Genomic DNA, 17,530 nt, shown 5'->3' with positions numbered 1-17,530 from the left:
GGTCCACACACCGTCACAACACCTGACCCTCTTATTCACAGAAACCCTGGTCCACACACCATCACAACACCTGACCCTCACAGTCGCAGAAACACTGGTCCACACACCGTCACAACACCTGACCCTCTTAGTCACAGAAACCCTGGTTCACACACCATCACAACACCTGACCCTCACAGTCGCAGAGACACTGGCCCACACACCGTCACCACACCTGACCCTCGCAGCCACAGAAACCCCTGGCCCACACACAGTCACAACACCTGGCCCTCACAGCCACAGAAATCCTGGCGCACACACCGTCACAAAACCTGACACTCACAGCCACAGAAACCCTGGCCCACACACCGTCACAACACCTGACCCTCACAGCCACAGAAACACTGGCCCACACACCGTCACAACACCTGTCCCTCACAGTCACAGAAACCCTGGTCCACACACCGTCACAACACCTGACCCTCACAGTCACAGAAACCCTGGCCCACACACCGTCACAACACCTGACCCTCACCGTCACAGAAACCCTGGTCCACACACCGTCACAACCACTGACCCTCACAGTCACAGAAACCCTGGCCCACACACCGTCACAACACCTGACCCTCAGAGCCACGGAAACCCTTGTCCACACACCGTCACAACACCTGACCCTCACAGCCAGTGAAACCCTGGCCCACACACCGTCACGACACCTGACCCTAACAGCCACAGAAACCCCTGTCCACACACCGTCACAACACCTGACCCCAACAGCCACAGAAACCCCTGTCCACACACCGTCACAACACCTGTCCCTCACAGTCACAGAAACCCTGGTCCACACAACGTCACAACACCTGACCCTCACAGTCACAGAAACCCCTGTCCACACACCGTCACAACACCTGACCCTCACAGTCACAGAAACCCCTGTCCACACACCGTCACAACACCTGACCCTCACAGTCACAGAAATCCTGGTCCACACACCGTCACAACCCCTGACCCTCACAGTCAAAGAAACCCCTGTCCACACACCGTCACAACACCTGATCCTCACAGTCACAGAATCCCTGGTCCACACAGTCACAACACCTGACCCTCACAGCAACAGAAACCCTGGCCCACACACCGTCACAACCCCTGACACTCACAGTCACAGAAACCCCTGTCCACACACCGTCACAACACCTGACCCTCACAGTTACAGAAACCCTGGCCCACACACCGTCACAACACCTGACCCTCAGAGCCACGGAAACCCTGGCCCACACACCGTCACAACACCTGACCTTCACAGACACAGAAACCCCTGTCCACACACCGTCACAACCCCTGACTCTCACAGTCACAGAAACCCTGGCCCACACACCGTCACAACACCTGACCCTCAGAGCCACGGAAACCCTGGCCCACACACCGTCACAACACCTGACCTTCACAGTCACAGAAACCCCTGTCCACACACCGTCACAACACCTGACCCTCACAGCCACAGAAACCCTGGCCCACACACCGTCACAACACCTGACCCTCACAGCCACAGAAACCCTGGCCCACACACCGTCACAACACCTGACCCTCACAGTCACAGAAACCCTGGCCCACACAGCGTCACAACACCTGACCCTCACAGTCACAGAAACCCTGGTTCACACACCGTCACAACACCTGACCCTCACAGTCACAGAAACCCTGGCCGACACACCGTCACAACACCTGACCCTCACAGTCACAGAAACCCTGGTCCACACACCGTAACAACCCCTGACCCTCACAGTCACAGAAACCTTGGCCCACACACCGTCACAACACCTGACCCTCAGAGCCACGGAAACCCTTGTCCACACACCGTCACAACACCTGACCTTCACAGACACAGAAACCCCTGTCCACACACCGTCACAACCCCTGACTCTCACAGTCACAGAAACCCTGGCCCACACACCGTCACAACACCTGACCCTCAGAGCCACGGAAACCCTGGCCCACACACCGTCACAACACCTGACCTTCACAGTCACAGAAACCCCTGTCCACACACCGTCACAACACCTGACCCTCACAGCCACAGAAACCCTGGCCCACACACCGTCACAACACCTGACCCTCACAGCCACAGAAACCCTGGCCCACACACCGTCACAACACCTGACCCTCACAGTCACAGAAACCCTGGCCCACACAGCGTCACAACACCTGACCCTCACAGTCACAGAAACCCTGGTTCACACACCGTCACAACACCTGACCCTCACAGTCACAGAAACCCTGGCCGACACACCGTCACAACACCTGACCCACACAGTCACCGAAACCTTGGCCCACACACCGTCACGACTCCTGACCCTCACAGTCACAGATACCCTGGTCCACACACCGTCACAACACCTGACCCTCACAGTCACAGAAACCCTGGTCCACACACCGTCACAACACCTGACCCACACAGCCACGGAAACCCTTGTCCGCACACCGTCACAACACCTGACCCTCACAGTCACAGAATCCCTGGTCCACACAGTCACAACACCTGACCCTCACAGCCACAGAAACCCTGGTCCACACACCGTCGCAACACCTGACCCTCACAGTCACAGAAACCCTGGTCCACACACCGTCACAACACCTGACCCTCTTAGTCACAGAAACCCTGGTCCACACACCATCACAACACCTGACCCTCACAGTCGCAGAAACACTGGTCCACACACCGTCACAACACCTGACCCTCTTAGTCACAGAAACCCTGGTTCACACACCATCACAACACCTGACCCTCACAGTCGCAGAAACACTGGCCCACACACCGTCACCACGCCTGACCCTCGCAGTCACAGAAACCCTGACCCAGACACCGCCACAACACCTGACCCACGCAGCCACAGAAACCCCTGGCCCACACACAGTCACAACACCTGGCCCTCACAGCCACAGAAATCCTGGCCCACACACCGTCACAAAACCTGACACTCACAGCCACAGAAACCCTGGCCCACACACCGTCACAACACCTGACCCTCACAGCCACAGAAACCCTGGCCCACACACCGTCACAACACCTGTCCCTCACAGTCACAGAAACCCTGGTCCACACACCGTCACAACACCTGACCCTCACAGTCACAGAAACCCTGGCACACACACCGTCACAACACCTGACCCTCACAGTCACAGAAACCCTGGTCCACACACCGTCACAACCCCTGACCCTCACAGTCACAGAAACCCTGGCCCACACACCGTCACAACACCTGACCCTCAGAGCCACGGAAACCCTTGTCCACACACCGACACAACACCTGACCCTCACAGCCAGTGAAACCCTGGCCCACACACCGTCACGACACCTGACCCTAAATGCCACAGAAACCCCTGTCCACACACCGACACAACACCTGACCCCAACAGCCACAGAAACCCCTATCCACACACCGTCACAACACCTGTCCCTCACAGTCACAGAAACCCTGGTCCACACACCGTCACAACACCTGACCCTCACAGTCACAGAATCCCCTGTCCACACACCGTCACAACACCTGACCCTCACAGTCACAGAAACCCCTGTCCACACACCGTCACAACACCTGACCCTCACAGTCACAGAAAACCTGGTCCACACACCGTCACAACCCCTGACCCTCACAGTCACAGAAACCCCTGTCCAAACACCGTCACAACCCCTGACTCTCACAGTCACAGAAACCCTGGCCCACACACCGTCACAACACCTGACCCTCAGAGCCACGGAAACCCTGGCCCACACACCGTCACAACACCTGACCTTCACAGTCACAGAAACCCCTGTCCACACACCGTCACAACACCTGACCCTCACAACCACAGAAACCCTGGCCCACACACCGTCACAACACCTGACCCTCACAGCCACAGAAACCCTGGCCCACACACCGTCACAACACCTGACCCTCACAGTCACAGAAACACAGGTCCACACACCATCACAACACCTGACCCTCACAGCCACAGATACACCGGTCCACACACCGTCACAACACCTGACCCTCGCAGCCACAGAAACCCTGGTCCACACACCGTCACAACACCTGACCCTCACAGCCAAAGAAATCCTGGCCCACACACCGTCAGAGCACCGGACCCTCACAGTCACAGAAACCCTGGCCCACACACCGTCACAACACCTGACCCTCACAGCCACAGAAACCCTGGCCCACACACCGTCACAACACCTGACCCTCACAGTCACAGAAACACTGGTCCACACACCATCACAACACCTGACCCTCACAGTCACAGAAACCCTGGTCCACACACCGTCACAACACCTGACCCACACAGCCACGGAAACCCTTGTCCGCACACCGTCACAACACCTGACCCTCACAGTCACAGAATCCCTGGTCCACACAGTCACAACACCTGACCCTCACAGCCACAGAAACCCTGGTCCACACACCGTCACAACACCTGACCCTCACAGTCACAGAAACCCTGGTCCACACACCGTCACAACACCTGACCCTCTTAGTCACAGAAACCCTGGTCCACACACCATCACAACACCTGACCCTCACAGTCGCAGAAACACTGGTCCACACACCGTCACAACACCTGACCCTCTTAGTCACAGAAACCCTGGTTCACACACCATCACAACACCTGACCCTCACAGTCGCAGAAACACTGGCCCACACACCGTCACCACGCCTGACCCTCGCAGTCACAGAAACCCTGACCCAGGCACCGCCACAACACCTGACCCTCGCAGCCACAGAAACCCCTGGCCCACACACAGTCACAACACCTGGCCCTCACAGCCACAGAAATCCTGGCCCACACACCGTCACAAAACCTGACACTCACAGCCACAGAAACCCTGGCCCACACACCGTCACAACACCTGACCCTCACAGCCACAGAAACCCTGGCCCACACACCGTCACAACACCTGTCCATCACAGTCACAGAAACCCTGGTCCACACACCGTCACAACACCTGACCCTCACAGTCACAGAAACCCTGGCCCACACACCGTCACAACACCTGACCCTCACAGTCACAGAAACCCTGGTCCACACACCGTCACAACCCCTGACCCTCACAGTCACAGAAACCCTGGCCCACACACCGTCACAACACCTGACTCTCAGAGCCACGGAAACCCTTGTCCACACACCGTCACAACACCTGACCCTCACAGCCAGTGAAACCCTGGCCCACACACCGTCACGACACCTGACCCTAACAGCCACAGAAACCCCTGTCCACACACCGTCACAACACCTGACCCCAACAGCCACAGAAACCCCTGTCCACACACCGTCACAACACCTGTCCCTCACAGTCACAGAAACCCTGGTCCACACACCGTCACAACACCTGACCCTCACAGTCACAGAAACCGCTGTCCACACACCGTCACAACACCTGACCCTCACAGTCACAGAAACCCCTGTCCACACACCGTCACAACACCTGACCCTCACAGCCACAGAAACCCTGGCCCACACACCGTCACAACACCTGACCCTCACAGCCACAGAAACCCTGGCCCACACACCGTCACAACACCTGACCCTCACAGTCACAGAAACACTGGTCCACACACCATCACAACACCTGACCCTCACAGCCACAGAAACCCCGGTCCACACACCGTCGCAACACCTGACCCTCGCAGCCACAGAAACCCTGGTCCACACACCGTCACAACACCTGACCCTCACAGCCACAGAAATCCTGGCCCACACACCGTCAGAGCACCGGACCCTCACAGTCACAGAAAGCCTGGCCCAGGCACCGCCACAACACCTGACCCTCCCAGCCACAGACACCCTGGCCCACACACCGTCACAACACCTGACCCTCACAGTCACAGAAACCCTGGTTCACACACCGTCACAACACCTGACCCTCACAGCCATAGAAACCCTGGCCCACACACCGTCACGACACCTGACCTTCACAGCCACAGAAACTCTGGTCCACACACCGGCACAACACCTGACCCTCACAGTCACAGAAACCCTGGTCCACACACCGTCACAACACCTGACACTCACAGTCACGGAAACCCTGGTCCACACACCGTCACAACACCTGACCCTCAGAGCCACTGAAACCCTGGTCCACACACCGTCACAACACCTGACCCTCACAGTTACAGAAACCCTGGACCACACACCGTCACAACACCTGACCCTCACAGCCATAGAAACCCTGGCCCACACACCGCCACAACACCTGACCCTCACAGCCACAGAAACCCTGGTCCACACACCGTCACAACACCTGACCCTCACAGCCACAGAAACCCTGGCCCACACACCGTCACAACACCTGATCCTCACAGCCGCAGAAACCCTGGCCCATACACCGTCACAACACCTGACCCTCACAGTCAAAGAAACACTGATCCACACACTGTCACAACACCTGACCGTCACAGTCACAGAAACACTGATCCACACACCGTCACAACACCTGACACTCAGAGCCACGGAAACCCTGGCCCACACACAGTCACAACAGCTGACCCTCACAGCCACAGAAACCCTGATCCACACACCGTCACAACACCTGACCCTCACAGCCACAGAATCCCTGGTCCACACACCGTCACAACACCTGACCCTCACAGTCACAGAAACCCTGGTCCACACACCGTCACAACACCTGACCCAAACAGTCACAGAAACCCTGGTCCACACACCGTCACAACACCTGACCCTCACAGTCACAAAAACCCTGGCCCACACACCGTCACAACACCTGACCCTCACAGTCACAGAAACCCTGGTCCACACACCGTCACAACACCTGACCCTCACAGTTACAGAAACCCTGGTCCACACACCGTCACAACACCTGACCCTCACAGTCACAGAAACCCCTGTCCACACACCGTCACAACACCTGACCCCAACAGCCACAGAAACCCCTGTCCACACACCGTCACAACACCTGACCCTCACAGTCACAGAAACACTGGTCCACACACCATCACAACACCTGACCCTCACAGCCACAGAAACCCCGGTCCACACACCGTCGCAACACCTGACCCTCGCAGCCACAGAAACCCTGGTCCACACACCGTCACAACACCTGACCCTCACAGCCACAGAAATCCTGGCCCACACACCGTCAGAGCACCGGGCCCTCACAGTCACAGAAAGCCTGGCCCAGGCACCGCCACAACACCTGACCCTCCCAGCCACAGACACCCTGGCCCACACACCGTCACAACACCTGACCCTCACAGTCACAGAAACCCTGGTTCACACACCGTCACAACACCTGACCCTCACAGCCATAGAAACCCTGGCCCACACACCGTCACGACACCTGACCTTCACAGCCACAGAAACTCTGGTCCACACACCGGCACAACACCTGACCCTCAGAGCCACGGAAACCCTGGCCCACACACAGTCACAACAGCTGACCCTCACAGCCACAGAAACCCTGATCCACACACCGTCACAACACCTGACCCTCACAGCCACAGAATCCCTGGTCCACACACCGTCACAACACCTGACCCTCACAGTCACAGAAACCCTGGTCCACACACCGTCACAACACCTGACCCAAACAGTCACAGAAACCCTGGTCCACACACCGTCACAACACCTGACCCTCACAGTCACAAAAACCCTGGCCCACACACCGTCACAACACCTGACCCTCACAGTCACAGAAACCCTGGTCCACACACCGTCACAACACCTGACCCTCACAGTTACAGAAACCCTGGTCCACACACCGTCACAACACCTGACCCTCACAGTCACAGAAACCCTGGCCCACACACCGTCACAACACCTGACACTCACAGTCACAGAAACCCTGGTTCACACATCGTCACAACACCTGACCCTCACAGCCACAGAAACCCTGATCCACACACCGTCACAACACCTGACCCTCACAGCCACAGAATCCCTGGTCCACACACCGTCACAACACCTGACCCTCACAGTCACAGAAACCCTGGTCCACACACCGTCACAACACCTGACCCAAACAGTCACAGAAACCCTGGTCCACACACCGTCACAACACCTGACCCAAACAGTCACAGAAACCCTGGCCCACACGCCGTCACAACACCTGACCCTCACAGTCACAGAAACCCTGGTCCACACACCGTCACAACACCTGACCCTCACAGTCACAGAAACCCTGGTCCACACACCGTCACAACACCTGACCCTCACAGTCACAGAAACCCTGGTCCACACACCGTCACAACACCTGACCCAAACAGTCACAGAAACCCTGGTCCACACACCGTCACAACACCTGACCCTCACAGTCACAGAAACCCTGGTCCACACACCGTCACAACACCTGACCCTCACAGTTACAGAAACCCTGGTCCACACACCGTCACAACACCTGACCCTCACAGTCACAGAAACCCTGGCCCACACACCGTCACAACACCTGACACTCACAGTCACAGAAACCCTGGTTCACACATCGTCACAACACCTGACCCTCACAGCCTCAGAAACCCTGGCCCACACACCGTCACAACACCTGACCCTCACAGTCACAGAAACCCCGGTTCACACATCGTCACAACACCTGACCCTCACAGTCACTGAAACCCTGGCCCACACACCGTCACAACACCTGACCCTCACAGCCACAGAAACCCTGGTCCACACACCGTCACAACACCTGACCCTCACAGCCACAGAAACCTTGGTCCACACCCCGTCACAACACTTGACCCTCACAGCCACAGAAACCCTGGTCCACACACTGTCACAACACCTGACCCTCACAGTCACAGAAACCCTGGTCCACACACTGTCACAACACCTGACCCTCACAGCCACAGAAACCCCTGTCCACACACAGTCACAACACCTGACCCTCACAATCACAGAAACCCTGGTCCACACACCGTCACAACACCTGACCCTCACAGCCACAGAAAACCTGGCCCACACACCGTCACAATACCTGACCCTCACAGCCACAGAAACACTGATCCACACACTGTCACAACACCTGACCCTCACAGTCACAGAAACACTGATCCACACACCGTCACAACACCTGACACTCAGAGCCACGGAAACCCTGGCCCACACACAGTCACAACAGCTGACCCTCACAGCCACAGAAACCCTGATCCACACACCGTCACAACACCTGACCCTCACAGCCACAGAATCCCTGGTCCACACACCGTCACAACACCTGACCCTCACAGTCACAGAAACCCTGGTCCACACACCGTCACAACACCTGACCCAAACAGTCACAGAAACCCTGGTCCACACACCGTCACAACACCTGACCCTCACAGTCACAAAAACCCTGGCCCACACACCGTCACAACACCTGACCCTCACAGTCACAGAAACCCTGGTCCACACACCGTCACAACACCTGACCCTCACAGTTACAGAAACCCTGGTCCACACACCGTCACAACACCTGACCCTCACAGTCACAGAAACCCTGGCCCACACACCGTCACAACACCTGACACTCACAGTCACAGAAACCCTGGTTCACACATCGTCACAACACCTGACCCTCACAGCCACAGAAACCCTGATCCACACACCGTCACAACACCTGACCCTCACAGCCACAGAAACCCTGATCCACACACCGTCACAACACCTGACCCTCACAGCCACAGAATCCCTGGTCCACACACCGTCACAACACCTGACCCTCACAGTCACAGAAACCCTGGTCCACACACCGTCACAACACCTGACCCAAACAGTCACAGAAACCCTGGTCCACACACCGTCACAACACCTGACCCTCACAGTCACAAAAACCCTGGCCCACACACCGTCACAACACCTGACCCTCACAGTCACAGAAACCCTGGTCCACACACCGTCACAACACCTGACCCTCACAGTCACAGAAACCCTGGCCCACACACCGTCACAACACCTGACACTCACAGTCACAGAAACCCTGGTTCACACATCGTCACAACACCTGACCCTCACAGCCACAGAAACCCTGGCCCACACACCGTCACAACACCTGACCCTCACAGTCACAGAAACCCTGGTTCACACATCGTCACAACACCTGACCCTCACAGTCACTGAAACCCTGGCCCACACACCGTCACAACACCTGACCCTCACAGCCACAGAAACCCTGGTCCACACACCGTCACAACACCTGACCCTCACAGCCACAGAAACCTTGGTCCACACCCCGTCACAACACTTGACCCTCACAGTCACAAAAACCCTGGCCCACACACCGTCACAACACCTGACCCTCACAGTCACAGAAACCCTGGTCCACACTCCGTCACAACACCTGACCCTCACAGTTACAGAAACCCTGGTCCACACACCGTCACAACACCTGACCCTCACAGTCACAGAAACCCTGGCCCACACACCGTCACAACACCTGACACTCACAGTCACAGAAACCCTGGTTCACACATCGTCACAACACCTGACCCTCACAGCCACAGAAACCCTGATCCACACACCGTCACAACACCTGACCCTCACAGCCACAGAATCCCTGGTCCACACACCGTCACAACACCTGACCCTCACAGTCACAGAAACCCTGGTCCACACACCGTCACAACACCTGACCCAAACAGTCACAGAAACCCTGGTCCACACACCGTCACAACACCTGACCCAAACAGTCACAGAAACCCTGGCCCACACACCGTCACAACACCTGACCCTCACAGTTACAGAAACCCTGGTCCACACACCGTCACAACACCTGACCCTCACAGTCACAGAAACCCTGGTCCACACACCGTCACAACACCTGACCCTCACAGTCACAGAAACCCTGGTCCACACACCGTCACAACACCTGACCCAAACAGTCACAGAAACCCTGGTCCACACACCGTCACAACACCTGACCCTCACAGTCACAGAAACCCTGGTCCACACACCGTCACAACACCTGACCCTCACAGTTACAGAAACCCTGGTCCACACACCGTCACAACACCTGACCCTCACAGTCACAGAAACCCTGGTTCACACATCGTCACAACACCTGACCCTCACAGCCACAGAAACCCTGGCCCACACACCGTCACAACACCTGACCCTCACAGTCACAGAAACCCTGGTTCACACATCGTCACAACACCTGACCCTCACAGTCACTGAAACCCTGGCCCACACACCGTCACAACACCTGACCCTCACAGCCACAGAAACCCTGGTCCACACACCGTCACAACACCTGACCCTCACAGCCACAGAAACCTTGGTCCACACCCCGTCACAACACTTGACCCTCACAGTCACAAAAACCCTGGCCCACACACCGTCACAACACCTGACCCTCACAGTCACAGAAACCCTGGTCCACACACCGTCACAACACCTGACCCTCACAGTTACAGAAACCCTGGTCCACACACCGTCACAACACCTGACCCTCACAGTCACAGAAACCCTGGCCCACACACCGTCACAACACCTGACACTCACAGTCACAGAAACCCTGGTTCACACATCGTCACAACACCTGTCCCTCACAGCCACAGAAACCCTGATCCACACACCGTCACAACACCTGACCCTCACAGCCACAGAATCCCTGGTCCACACACCGTCACAACACCTGACCCTCACAGTCACAGAAACCCTGGTCCACACACCGTCACAACACCTGACCCAAACAGTCACAGAAACCCTGGTCCACACACCGTCACAACACCTGACCCAAACAGTCACAGAAACCCTGGCCCACACACCGTCACAACACCTGACCCTCACAGTCACAGAAACCCTGGTCCACACACCGTCACAACACCTGACCCTCACAGTCACAGAAACCCTGGTCCACACACCGTCACAACACCTGACCCTCACAGTCACAGAAACCCTGGTCCACACACCGTCACAACACCTGACCCAAACAGTCACAGAAACCCTGGTCCACACACCGTCACAACACCTGACCCTCACAGTCACAGAAACCCTGGTCCACACACCGTCACAACACCTGACCCTCACAGTTACAGAAACCCTGGTCCACACACCGTCACAACACCTGACCCTCACAGTCACAGAAACCCTGGCCCACACACCGTCACAACACCTGACACTCACAGTCACAGAAACCCTGGTTCACACATCGTCACAACACCTGACCCTCACAGCCACAGAAACCCTGGCCCACACACCGTCACAACACCTGACCCTCACAGTCACAGAAACCCCGGTTCACACATCGTCACAACACCTGACCCTCACAGTCACTGAAACCCTGGCCCACACACCGTCACAACACCTGACCCTCACAGCCACAGAAACCCTGGTCCACACACCGTCACAACACCTGACCCTCACAGCCACAGAAACCTTGGTCCACACCCCGTCACAACACTTGACCCTCACAGCCACAGAAACCCTGGTCCACACACTGTCACAACACCTGACCCTCACAGTCACAGAAACCCTGGTCCACACACTGTCACAACACCTGACCCTCACAGCCACAGAAACCCCTGTCCACACACCGTCACAACACCTGACCCTCACAATCACAGAAACCCTGGTCCACACACCGTCACAACACCTGACCCTCACAGCCACAGAAAACCTGGCCCACACACCGTCACAATACCTGACCCTCACAGGCACAGAAACACTGATCCACACACTGTCACAACACCTGACCCTCACAGTCACAGAAACACTGATCCACACACCGTCACAACACCTGACACTCAGAGCCACGGAAACCCTGGCCCACACACAGTCACAACAGCTGACCCTCACAGCCACAGAAACCCTGATCCACACACCGTCACAACACCTGACCCTCACAGCCACAGAATCCCTGGTCCACACACCGTCACAACACCTGACCCTCACAGTCACAGAAACCCTGGTCCACACACCGTCACAACACCTGACCCAAACAGTCACAGAAACCCTGGTCCACACACCGTCACAACACCTGACCCTCACAGTCACAAAAACCCTGGCCCACACACCGTCACAACACCTGACCCTCACAGTCACAGAAACCCTGGTCCACACACCGTCACAACACCTGACCCTCACAGTTACAGAAACCCTGGTCCACACACCGTCACAACACCTGACCCTCACAGTCACAGAAACCCTGGCCCACACACCGTCACAACACCTGACACTCACAGTCACAGAAACCCTGGTTCACACATCGTCACAACACCTGACCCTCACAGCCACAGAAACCCTGATCCACACACCGTCACAACACCTGACCCTCACAGCCACAGAAACCCTGATCCACACACCGTCACAACACCTGACCCTCACAGCCACAGAATCCCTGGTCCACACACCGTCACAACACCTGACCCTCACAGTCACAGAAACCCTGGTCCACACACCGTCACAACACCTGACCCAAACAGTCACAGAAACCCTGGTCCACACACCGTCACAATACCTGACCCTCACAGTCACAAAAACCCTGGCCCACACACCGTCACAACACCTGACCCTCACAGTCACAGAAACCCTGGTCCACACACCGTCACAACACCTGACCCTCACAGTCACAGAAACCCTGGCCCACACACCGTCACAACACCTGACACTCACAGTCACAGAAACCCTGGTTCACACATCGTCACAACACCTGACCCTCACAGCCACAGAAACCCTGGCCCACACACCGTCACAACACCTGACCCTCACAGTCACAGAAACCCTGGTTCACACATCGTCCCAACACCTGACCCTCACAGTCACTGAAACCCTGGCCCACACACCGTCACAACACCTGACCCTCACAGCCACAGAAACCCTGGTCCACACACCGTCACAACACCTGACCCTCACAGCCACAGAAACCTTGGTCCACACCCCGTCACAACACTTGACCCTCACAGCCACAGAAACCCTGGTCCACACACTGTCACAACACCTGACCCTCACAGTCACAGAAACCCTGGTCCACACACTGTCACAACACCTGACCCTCACAGCCACAGAAACCCCTGTCCACACACCGTCACAACACCTGACCCTCACAATCACAGAAACCCTGGTCCACACACCGTCACAACACCTGACCCTCACAGCCACAGAAAACCTGGCCCACACACCGTCACAATACCTGACCCTCACAGCCACAGAAACCCTGGTCCACACACCGTCACAACCCTTGGCACTCACAGCCACAGAAACCCTGGCCCACGCACCGTCACAACACCTAACCTACTCACCCTTCAACCGTTGCCGAGACGCCAACGATAAGCACCACTTCGGCATAGTTGTAAACATAAACATTAAAATCTGTGCACGGGCGAGGAGGATCCCAGTAAAGGTAAGTGTTGACTTTGGTGATGAAGACGTGGGGCGGAGCAATATGGGAAGTTTGCGTGATTTGCCCGCAGAATTAAAATTGTACAAGGCTGTGGTGAGGCCAAATTTGCAGTATTGTGCACAGTTCTGGTCACCGAATTATAGGAAAGATGTTCAACAAAATAGAGAGTGTACAGCGGTGATTTACTAGAATGTTACCTGGGTTTCAGCACCTAAATTACAGAAACAAGTTTGAACAAGTTAGGTCTTTATTCTTTGGACCGCAGAAGGTTGAGTGGGGACTTGATAGAGGTATTTAAAATTATGATGGGATAGATAGAGTTGACGTGGATAGGCTTTTTACATTGAGAGCAGGGGAGATTCAAACAAGGGGACATGAGTTGAGAGTTAAGGGGCAAACGTTTAGGGGTGATACGAGAGGGAACCTCTTTACTCAGAGAGTGGTAGCTGTGTGGAACGAGCGTCCAGTAGAAGTGGTTGAGGCAGATTCGATATTGCCATTTTTTAAAAAATGGATAGGTATATGGAAAGGAAAGGAATGGAGGGTTATGGGCTGAGTGCAGGTAGCTGGGGCTACGTGAGAGTAAGCGTTCAGCACGGACTAGAAGGGCCGAAATGGCCTGTTTCCGTGCTGTAATTATTATATGGTTATATAATTGCACCTAATCAATGTGACAGGCTTTTCATTATCCTTTTCCACTGGATGGCAATAAAAAACAAGGATTCAGAGAAAATATGTCACCCCTGAACCCCAGGTTGCAGGGTTAATTGACACTGAATATCCAGTAAATTCTGTTAATTTACTCCCGGGTACACACGCCCCCGACAGACACAGATTTATCATAAACCTCAGAGAAAAACAAATGCAGGGAGGTTACATCTTACTGCGAGGTGAAGCCAAATAACCAGACCTCAAAACATAATGTACTCCCCAAATGTTCAAACTAAAAACTAACAGCGGGGTCTTACATACCCTAATGCCCAAAGTGGCAAGCCTTTCATTATCCTGGACCATGGAGGAAACACAACCTCCATAAATGCCCACTCACCACCACACAGTGTGGTCCCCACGCCACCAGAAACGGTGGCCCACACACGCCTACACATTGCACGCATTACCTATAATCAATATCCACCACAACACGATCGATAAGTAACAGACGCGTCACTTTACCATATTAATAACCTTCAACCCTGAAAAAGATGTCCGGTAAATCACAATAAAGGCAGGCGTGGGACCTGGTTAATTAATGCGTCGGCCAGATCAAAGTTTCAGTGTTGTCTGTTACTAAATCTCCAGTAACAAGATCAAGAAATCCAAGAGGTATAATTTTCCTAATGTCCGCGCAATTACACCCTCACTTTAACTCTAACCCCGGCCACGCAGCACCGGAAACCCTCTGATAACCTCACATGCGCAGTCTATTGTCCGAAAATAAGAATCATTTTAATGAGTTCACAAATTAGCTGCGTGCACCTCCAGAGAATTCAAAGTTCACTGTCGACTTATGATCAAAGTATTTAGTAATGAAGTCAGCATTATATTCGACACACACCCAAATCAGGACGGAATCTTAAAGCCCCGTTCATCCACATTTGCCGATAGGCTCCTAAATCTGTGCGCACCACCAAATCCGTGTGCAAACCCAATTCCGCCTACACTTCCACATGCACATTAGATTATCCCAGGGTAAGAATCATTTCAACCGTTCACAAAGTAGCTGGTGTAAATTATTGAACAAATTCACCATTCAATGTGCATTTATTAAAAAGGTTTCCATAAGTAAGAAAACCTTATTCGTCACAGCCTTTCATATTCGTCATACCTCGAAATAAAAAGACTGCCTCCACTGTAAATTAGCAAGAAGACTGCTGAAGGTTCATTGGTGTTGTTCGTCCTTCGGAATCGAAGACGACCACGACTTCTGTCAGGCGGGGGTTTGTGACTGGGGTCCGGAGTTGACTGGTGAGGCCGATCCGGGCCCTGAGAGCTCGCCCACATGTGGGACAGATGAGGGTAGGTGCTGCAGTGGAAATGGAGGTAGCTCGATCCTCTGAGCCTCTGCGGTGCGTCTGATTTCTGCTGCATACTCTCCTTTAGGGGTCCTGCTCCACCAGGTTGGGCGGTCCGGAGCAAGCGATACCCAGCTACTGGGAGTGATGTTGAGGTCTTTGAGGGACACTTTGAGGCAGTCTTTGAAAAGTTTCTTCTGCCCCCCAACTGAGCGCTTGCCCTGGCTCAGCTCTCCATACAGCAGCTGTTTTGGCAGTCAACTGTCAGACATCCTGACGACATGGCAAGCCCATCTGGTGTAGGAGGGTGTAAATGCTGTGGGTGCTAGCCCGCTCCAGGACCTCCGTGTCTGGGACTTTGTCCTGCCATCGTACGTGGAGAAGTCTGCGGAGGCAGTTCAAATGGAACTGGTTGAGCTGTTTAGCGTGACTGCTGTAGACAGTCCAGGTCTCGCTGGCATAGAGGAGGGTGGTGAGAACCACTGCTCGGTAGACCGTCAGCTGAGTCCTCTCCGCTCCCATACATCCTCAGGGAGTCTCCCAAAGGCTCTTCTTAAAAGAATCATTTTAAACAATTCACAATATCGCTTCCTCCACCGTCAAAAAGTTCTATCTATGTACTCTCAACGTATTTACTAATGAAACACGCTTTAGATTCGTCACAAACATCCACATCTACCGGTACCCCTAAAACGGATACACTCATACTCGCCATGCACATCCCCAAATCTGTGTAGACCCCCAAAGACGAGCAACCCAGTACATGCTCAATAGGTTACCCCAGTAAAAGAAACATTTCAAACTGTTCACAATATAGCTTACACCACATTAAAAGTAGCAAGAACATTTTTTTCAACTTCCAAAGTTATTATTTAAGTATCCGTACACGGAACAACCTTGATATTTGTCATCACCCCAAAAATTCACCAACATCCAGAAATCGGTGTCCACCCCCAAATCAGTTCTCATCCAAAATCCGTGGGCACTTCCAACCCGCCAACATTTCCCACTTACACATTAGATTATGCCAGAGAGAGAGAAAAAATCAAATATTTCACAAAATGTCAGCAACCAACTTAAAATCAGAGTCAAAACAAACTGTAATTTAAAGTGCATTTATTGATGGAGTCAGTTTGCGGTAGTCCACTGTGGATCGCTAAATATGATTTGTGAATGATTTGAGCCCCAACTTGTGCACAGAATTGGAGCGACTGTAGTATGCATA

The sequence above is a fragment of the Hypanus sabinus genome, unplaced genomic scaffold (genome assembly GCF_030144855.1).
Source record: "Hypanus sabinus isolate sHypSab1 unplaced genomic scaffold, sHypSab1.hap1 scaffold_1058, whole genome shotgun sequence".
In the NCBI taxonomy this organism is placed as follows: Eukaryota; Metazoa; Chordata; class Chondrichthyes; order Myliobatiformes; family Dasyatidae; genus Hypanus; species Hypanus sabinus.
Note: the sequence above shows the minus strand (reverse complement) of the source record.